The 7,910-nt window shown below is 42.9% G+C and overlaps 1 protein-coding gene across 1 annotated transcript in view; it reads right to left on the bottom strand.

The window, feature by feature from the left end:
* The window catches only part of Ppm1k (protein phosphatase, Mg2+/Mn2+ dependent 1K), a 33,010-nt gene extending 26,359 nt beyond the window's left edge, over positions 1-6,651 (bottom strand). Inside the window, exon 1 of the mRNA XM_028789402.1 lies at positions 6,457-6,651. The gene's annotated coding sequence lies outside the window, so the exon portion shown is untranslated. The remainder of the gene's footprint in view (positions 1-6,456) is intronic.
* Positions 6,652-7,910: the final 1,259 nt, after the last annotated feature.

Consider the following 7,910-nt stretch of genomic DNA (forward strand, 5'->3'; position numbering starts at 1 on the left):
AGAGAGAGAGAGAGAGAGAGAGAGAGAGAGAGAGAGAGAGAGAGAGAGCCAATTGGAGTCCATATATGCAGGAATACATTACAAATTTCAAACAATAACTTTTAGGTGAAATTTTGGAAATTCAGCTTAACTAAGGGTAGGAAGGGCCATTGTTCTATTTAGCAGGTAAAGCAGTGAAACAAAGAATACAATACCAAAGAATTCCCTTAGAAATTGTGATGAGAATGGGGGTGGCTAGGGGGAAAGATAACTAACACTAAGGATGTTTGAAAAAGCCATATAAACTTCCTTATGCATATACATACACATATAATATCCTCTGTGTGGCTCAGGAAGAGGAGGGAGAGGAGGGAGAAAAGGAGGAAAACCCTACACAGGAGATAATGCTCCCTCTGGGAGCCATAGGTAGCCCAATAAAAAGTCCAGTGCTGGAATATCTTTCAGCTAGTTATTGGTCAGGGGTGTCCCAGACACTCCTTAAACAATACAGGCTAACGTCTTTACTCTCAGTTATCTACCAGAACTACATGGAAAAGCCCCAATGCTGAGAGCAGCCTGTCCACAGAGACCGCTTTATAAATTCCTATCTCTATACCACAGCTTAGTGCAGCTCTCAGAGATCACTGGAGGCGTGCATCTTTGTGTTTGGACTGTCACTCATGCAGAAATTCACAACCCGTCCAAGAGAAAAGAATAGATATTTGTAAGGTACTCAAGACAAAAGAGGAACATTACACTACACCTCTCCTCTCAAGGTTCAGGAATCAGCTAAGGTAGTGGTTCTCAACCTGTGGGTCATAATGGCTTTGGGGGTTCAGTGACCCTTTCATTGGGGGTTGCCATAGACTGTTGGAAAACACAGGTATTTGCATTTATGATTCATAACAGCAAAATTAGAGTTATCAAGAAGCAACAAAAAATAATGTTATGGTTGGGGGTCAGCACAACATGAGGAACTGTATTAAAGGGCCACTGCATTAGGAAAGTTGAGAATCATTGATCTAAAAAATGGAGCACAAAGATGCCAAGACCCATCAACTGAGGAGGGTTGGTGGGAAAACAGTGTCTTCTGAACTTGACACCATTACTGCAATAGGAAACTCAGAGCAGCTATGTTTGCCTGCACAAGACCAAATGAGTCAACACTCAAAGATGAAAGGGGGTAGACTCATGGGCACTCTCCCAGCTCACCCATGAGATGTTATGTACAGCTGATGGAGAGGCAGAGTCAGTTTTTCTTTGTGGATGTAACCCCTGATAGGTTGACTATGCTCTCTGGATGGTTTCACACCCATGAATAGATGGCCAGTACAAATTCAAAAGAGTGGCCAAGGGGGGAAATAAAAAATATATATACAAAATTGAGTGGAGGTGGGATTGGGGAGTATATTTTAAAGAAGCATGAGAAAAAGTTGGAGGGGGGAGTGTTATCAAAATATATTGTATGAAATTCTATAAAAATATTTTTTGGCCAAATTTTGAGAGATACAGAAAATGTGTAGTACACACGATGGTGTATGTGTGAGGCTGTTTTTAGAGTTCATGGGATATGAGTTAGTAGTCAACAAACAGAGGGTAAAAGTCTCATACAAATATAGGTGAAATCATGGGATAGTGAACAGAAAGGTAACCCCCTCGTCTCCTTGAGGGGTTATTTTTGGTGCTGATCCAATGAACACCAGATTGCAGCTTCTTAAGCCTTTAAATTAAGATTCACACCAGTGATTCTCCAAGATACTTACTTCAGCTTCACACTGGGCTCATCAGAAATTCAAATAGTACTTCTGGGGCCCATAAGTTCTCACTAGAACAAATCATTTGGAAACTTAGGCCCAGAATTTGCTGTCTGGCTCCCTGTCTAGCGATGTTGATGTTCCCCTCTTGTGTGTTCCGTTTTCACAGTGCCATCTGCCATAAAGTACTCATCAGAACACCTGCCAGCACCTTGTCCCCGAAGACCCAGACAAACACGAACGAAAGTCAATTAAACATCTTATTTTTATTAATTTTTCACACCTATCGATTTATCTATTTATATTGTGGGGAGGGGCTGCCTTGGCGTACAGTACATGTGGAAGTCAGAAAACTACTTAAAGGAGCTGGCTCTCTCCTTCCACCATGTTGGTTCCAGAGATAGAACTCAAGGAACAGAACACTAGTCTTGGCAGCATCCGTCTTAACCCACTGAGCCATCTCTCACTGGTCCTAAACAAACTTTTCTTTTATAACATTACCCCAAGGAACAGCCTTTAATAAAAATGTGAGATATAAGTGACAGCAATGAGAAATTTCAAACTAATAAAGGTAGCACATAATAGTTACTAACAGAGGTAACTGATAACAGTAGTTATAGCAAGTTGAAAGAAAACAGAGAGATTACCAAAGCGCCCTCTCCGGCTTCAGTCTGACAGCATGAGTACCAAATGCCCTGTTACTTACCAGACATGCACCCACTTCAGAGTTACAGGACAGCAGGCAAATGATTCAAGTTTTACAACAGGTCTTCTAGGATACTCTTGCCCTCCTTTTATGTTTCTTTCTAATCCTCAAAAGTAATTAACAATCAAAGGATAAACACAACTGCAGTCTCAGGAACAAATATCCACAAGACATATTATTGGATGGTAAGATAAGGTAAAAGTGGAGAGTGTCTTTGAGCCTATATAAACTAACATTTATCATCAACTTGATCTTGCTTTATATTATCCACACTGTTACCTCAGAAAGTCAGCAGCAGGGCAGTTCTAGAGAAACCCCTGCTGGAAAGCACTTGGACGGCAGAGGTACCGTGTGGGCAGCTGTACAGCTGGCTCCTCAGTGTTACAGAACCAGGTCAGTCCCACCTACACAGGAGATTTGAGTGCTTCCCTCTCCTTTGCAGCCACACCACAACTAAACCACACGGATCCCTTTCAGAGCCTCAGGAAAACTATTCAAAGGCAACTTGTGTTCCCAAGCTATGTGACAACTGACTTTCAATTAACCCTGCTCACAACCCGGGGTATAGCTTAGTGGTAGAGTGCTGCTTAGCATGCATAAATCCTCAATTTAAAATCTGACCAGACCCCCAAACAAAGACCAGCACAAGGAGAGAGAGAGAGAGAGAGAGAGAGAGAGAGAGAGAGAGAGAGAAAGCATCTTTACCCCAAACCAAACAAAGCTCTGTACTCTGAGAAAGATTTCCCCTGCTTCAAGTTTGGAAAACAAAAACAAAAACAAAACCACCATCAGCCTGATAGGTCTTGGAATGCTAGCAGAAATGACCATGAACTGAACAGCAGACGAGGGGGGCGGGTGGAATAGAAGTGTGAAAGACAACACTTAGAACAACAGCAGAGCTCCAGAACTTGAGCCTTTAAACAAGGGAGGACAACCTGACAGGAGGGAGCCTAAGCATTCTCTTAGTCAGCTCAGTGACCCTGAGCTAGGATAAGCAGCTTCTCCACTAAGAAGTAGCTACTTAACAAGGTGTTTATAATCAGAATGCTGCTCTGTGGATTAGAAATCTAAGCTAACTGATGTCAGTAAACCATTTAAATAATTATATGTAAGCTTTCAAAGTGAAAGCATCCATTTTTCCCGTTACTACACAAAATATCTCAGAAAACCTAAAGGAATACAAAGCATATACACAAATACATAGGACTTAGTCTACTTACAATAAATAAACTTTAAACTCTGCCAAGGAAAAAAATAAAGACAAATAATTTTGTTGGAATCCTAGATATGCAACATAAGTCTAAAATATTTTGGTAATTGTATATAAAAGGAAAAAAAAAGTACTCTTGCCAGAACTAAGTATTTCAAATTCTTTCTTATTTCTCAACCAAAACAAGAAATGTATCACAACTTAACCACAACAGTCTTTAAAATTATGTGCGCGCATGCCCAAAATTAAAAATGCATCCTAGGGGCTGGAGAGATGGCTCAGCTTTTCCAGAGGTCCTGAGTTCAATTCCCAGCAACCACAAGGTGGCTCACAACCATCTGTAATGGGATCCGACTCTCTCTTCTAGTGTATGTGTGAAGAAAGCGACCTTGTACTCACATTCATAAAATAAATAAATCTTTAAAAGTGCATTCTAGCTTATGTTCTCTATTATAAATATCTGAAAATATGCCTTCCCCACCATTGTCACATGATTTGTAAGACTAAGCCTTTCTCCCCATCTTCCTCCTCAACCTGATACTTTAAAACAGACAGAAAAGAGATGAAGAAATAAATAAAACTTCAGTATTAGAACAATAAGTTTTAATACTATATAAGTAATTCTGTCCAGCAGGAATCTCAGCTCAAAAAGTTAAAGAAGCTGTGATCATAATCACAGATTGTCTTCATGACAGTACCCTGAAACCCACTTTTCCAGAGCAGGAATCTCAGGCCAAAGACATCCTAAAAAGAGGTTAGTGGGAGGTTCACCCGAGGATCAGGAGTTAATGGCCAGTCTGGACTACTTAAGATCCAGTCTCAACAACAAAAATCATCAGGAAAAACCGTGTCTGCCTTGCAAAGTTTGCAAATCACCATTTGACTTCATAGGACAAGGACCCACATACACAGGCGCACGACAACTATGTCAACTTTACTTTTCATATTTCATATTTATACTTGCTCGGTAGTTTAACTCCAGAGCTGTTCAATTTCATTTTTGGAAAAAGGAGGCATTATCTCGATAGCAGGTTTTGGCACTGAGGTTTTGAATGTCAAAACTTCCAAGTGGAAGTTTATTTTTACCACTTTATGCAAGCCCCTGGCAGGATTAACTAACTGGGGGTTCCGGCAATCAACAGAGGGCTTAGATTTTCCTCCCTCTAGGAAGCTGGTGAGGTAACTATAAAGTGGCACTTTGGTATTTGGAAACACAAGATAATTTTTGATATGTATGTATGTATGTCTGTATGTGTGTATGTATGTATGTATGTATGTATGCATGTGCGCGGGTTGCAGGACAGTGCAAGCAGGCAGAGGTCGGAGGACACCTTGTAGGTATACCTTCTCTTGCCATCGAGTAGGTCTTGGTGCTAGAAATCAAGCGGGAGGCTTGGCAGCAGACGGGACCTTTATTGGCCAAGCCACATCACCGGCCCGACTTTTCTTAAATTCCAGATTTCTTTACCACCATCACCAACAAAAATCCCAGTGCACCACAATAAACAACTAAAATCTTCTGAAAACCTCATAAATGAATTTTAGGAAATTGATATTCTTAATGTCTTTACCTCCTTTTAGAAGGAAAGAAAATGTATTAGTTTACTGGAGAAAAGAAGAAAACAAAAATGGTCAACCACTCCCTTCGGTTGTACATGAGAGTCTGTTTTGATAGGCGAACTGAGAATACAGTATTGAAAAGTAAGTATTACTCAACTCTGTGGGGGGGTAGTCAAGGAAAAAAAGACTTGGATTGCAAGAAAAACAGAAACAAGAATCTATTATCCAAAGCTTCCTATTTAATGACATTTGTCATACAGTGGTGAGCTGGTTTCCAATTTCCACAAGCTCTAACACACACTAGCAGGGAAATACCCTCCCTTCCGCGAAGCCCTACAAATCTCGATCTCAGGCCGCCCCCAGGTTTTCTCACTGGGGTACAGGTCCAGCAGAGGCCACAACTGCTCTACCGGGATGGCACGCACATGGGAGTTGGGAGCTTCGCAGTTTGTATTCCCGCAGCTCCTACAACGAAAACACCAGTGGAGCTTTTGAGACTCAAAATTTCCTAGCTATTTCTACCCAGAGCCTCAGTCTTTTTCTCCTCCGGGTAAACTCTCCTCATCTACCGAAAACCGCTGCGAAAACCTTCACCAGGAGCCAATATGCCCTTAAAGATTCAGTGTTCTTCTAGCAAAGCAAAACACAAGCTCTCAGATCCAAACCACTCAGCAATCCTCTACACCAGTCTCTTTACAAGTCACGGCTGAATAGGATCCTGGGCTGGTTTGCTGGCCTTGACTGAAGCTGGACGCAGCAGGACAACACTCTCCTGCAGGGCAGCACAGGAGATCTGGCATCCTGAGTCCTCAGACTGAGAAACAGGTCCTGAGGAGGCCACGCCTGCTCTTGCCTTCTGGAGCGCATCAGGGGTCTCGCTGTAGGGTATCCGAGCGGCTTCGGTTACCTTCGCTCGCTTTCTCAATCTCTCCCTGGGACCCCGCCCATCTTACTATCCCCGCTTCCCCAGCGCTCACTTCTAGCCCGAGGTCAAGTTCAAGGCCGACAGGGGCTGCGTCGGGGGAGCCGGATGCTCCGGCGCAGCCACCGCGGGCCTAGGCAGTTGCTCTCCACCTCGAGAAAACCTTCGAGCCCTGAGAGATGCGCGTGGGGCTCGACCTCAGACAGAGTAAGCTGCAGGAACTCATTTCGTGTTTCTCTTTCGCCTTCCCAGAGACTTCCGAGAACCTCCAATATCTTGTCAACAACCTAAAAGAATAAGCGAATTGAACTCTTCAAGCTCTTACCTCGTGATGGTTGTGTGTCTGTAAATTTCTTAATTGTCTAATGGAAGGAAGGGAGCACTTTCTTGGATGGTAAGTAAGACTGAGTTCTCTGTTGATTCTGATCTCCAGAGCAAGCAATTAGGAAACCCACAGTCTCCTCCACTCCTGGAAATTCAACCGCAGCCAGCCAAATGGAGACCCGGAGGAGTCTGTTTCTGATGATTGACAGCAACACTAGCCAGTTGGTGCTCTGCAGGGCTCCTTGCCCGCCCTCAATCTGAGCCAATTACAGATCTAGATAGGAACGAGCCTCCTGCACGGGCAATTTGACCTCTCAGATTGCCAATTTAGCGCTGTAGAGCGACGTCAAATTGGGCCAGTAGCTGTTCGACGTGGCGCCCCGCCCTCCCGATGTGTCTGGCGGCCTTGAATCAGGCACCAATGGACCTTGCTTTTTGCCAGGCACAGGAGGAGGGAGTTTCGCTTCTGCAAGAGTAATCTTGGCTGTGACTCAAGAAATCGAGAACAGGACAGTCACGCTTTGCTTATGTACAGCGCTTGTACGTCATCCAGTGTTCTTGCTCGTTCTTTGACAAATCACAAAAGCAGTGTTCTTTGGACTGCACTAGCAGGCTTCTTGGGATGGCTCTCAACGATCCTGCATGCCATAAAGACTTCCATCTTTTGAAGGAAGTATTGACTAGGATCTGGAGGTCCAAACTGATTCAAATAATCAGATAACCGTCTTTAGAACCTTTAGTCTAATAAGGAAGAAGAGGAAGCAAGCCAACACATAAACAGTAAAAGATAAATCACATCAAAAGAGGGAATGGCTGGGGTGTGGACGGAGAACACTGGACAGCAGATTTTACATCAGGCGCTGAGTCCCACCAGAACTAGTCAAGGAAAGATGGATCTAAGCAAGAAAGCACCAGCAGATACCTTTCAGGCTATCTCAGCATACTCCCGGGCAGGTTTCACCCACAGAAGTATTGACCAACACAAAACTGACTCCATGGTTTTTTTGTGTGTGGTATTTTGTTTTTGTTTTGATACTTTTTAGTCTTAATTGGGTTTTTGTTTTGATTTTGGATTTTTGTTTGAGACAAAGAGAGGGAGAGAGAGAGAACACACAAAGTTGAGTAAGGAAGTGGGGAGGATCTGAAAGGACTTGTGGTAAGGGAAAGAATATGCTCAAAATGTATGTATGGGATAAGTTTTTAAATTGATAAGTTGTGTTGCCTAGTTGCACCTCCCGGTCCAAGAGCATCTCGAGATTCAGCGCATATAATAATAATGTTTAGACAGTGATAGTTGTGTTGATGACTCACTGACTCTAATGACTTATGTTGGACAGAGCCAATTTCCATACAGCTCTTAAAATTGCTATTGGATCTAGCATACAGACAGAAAATTGTGCATATTGGATGTAGCTCAAGAAATCTTCACAACATGCAGCCTGCTTTTGTATCCAG

Source organism: Grammomys surdaster, unplaced genomic scaffold, assembly GCF_004785775.1.
Source record: "Grammomys surdaster isolate TR1022 unplaced genomic scaffold, NIH_TR_1.0 125832, whole genome shotgun sequence".
NCBI lineage: Eukaryota > Metazoa > Chordata > Mammalia > Rodentia > Muridae > Grammomys > Grammomys surdaster.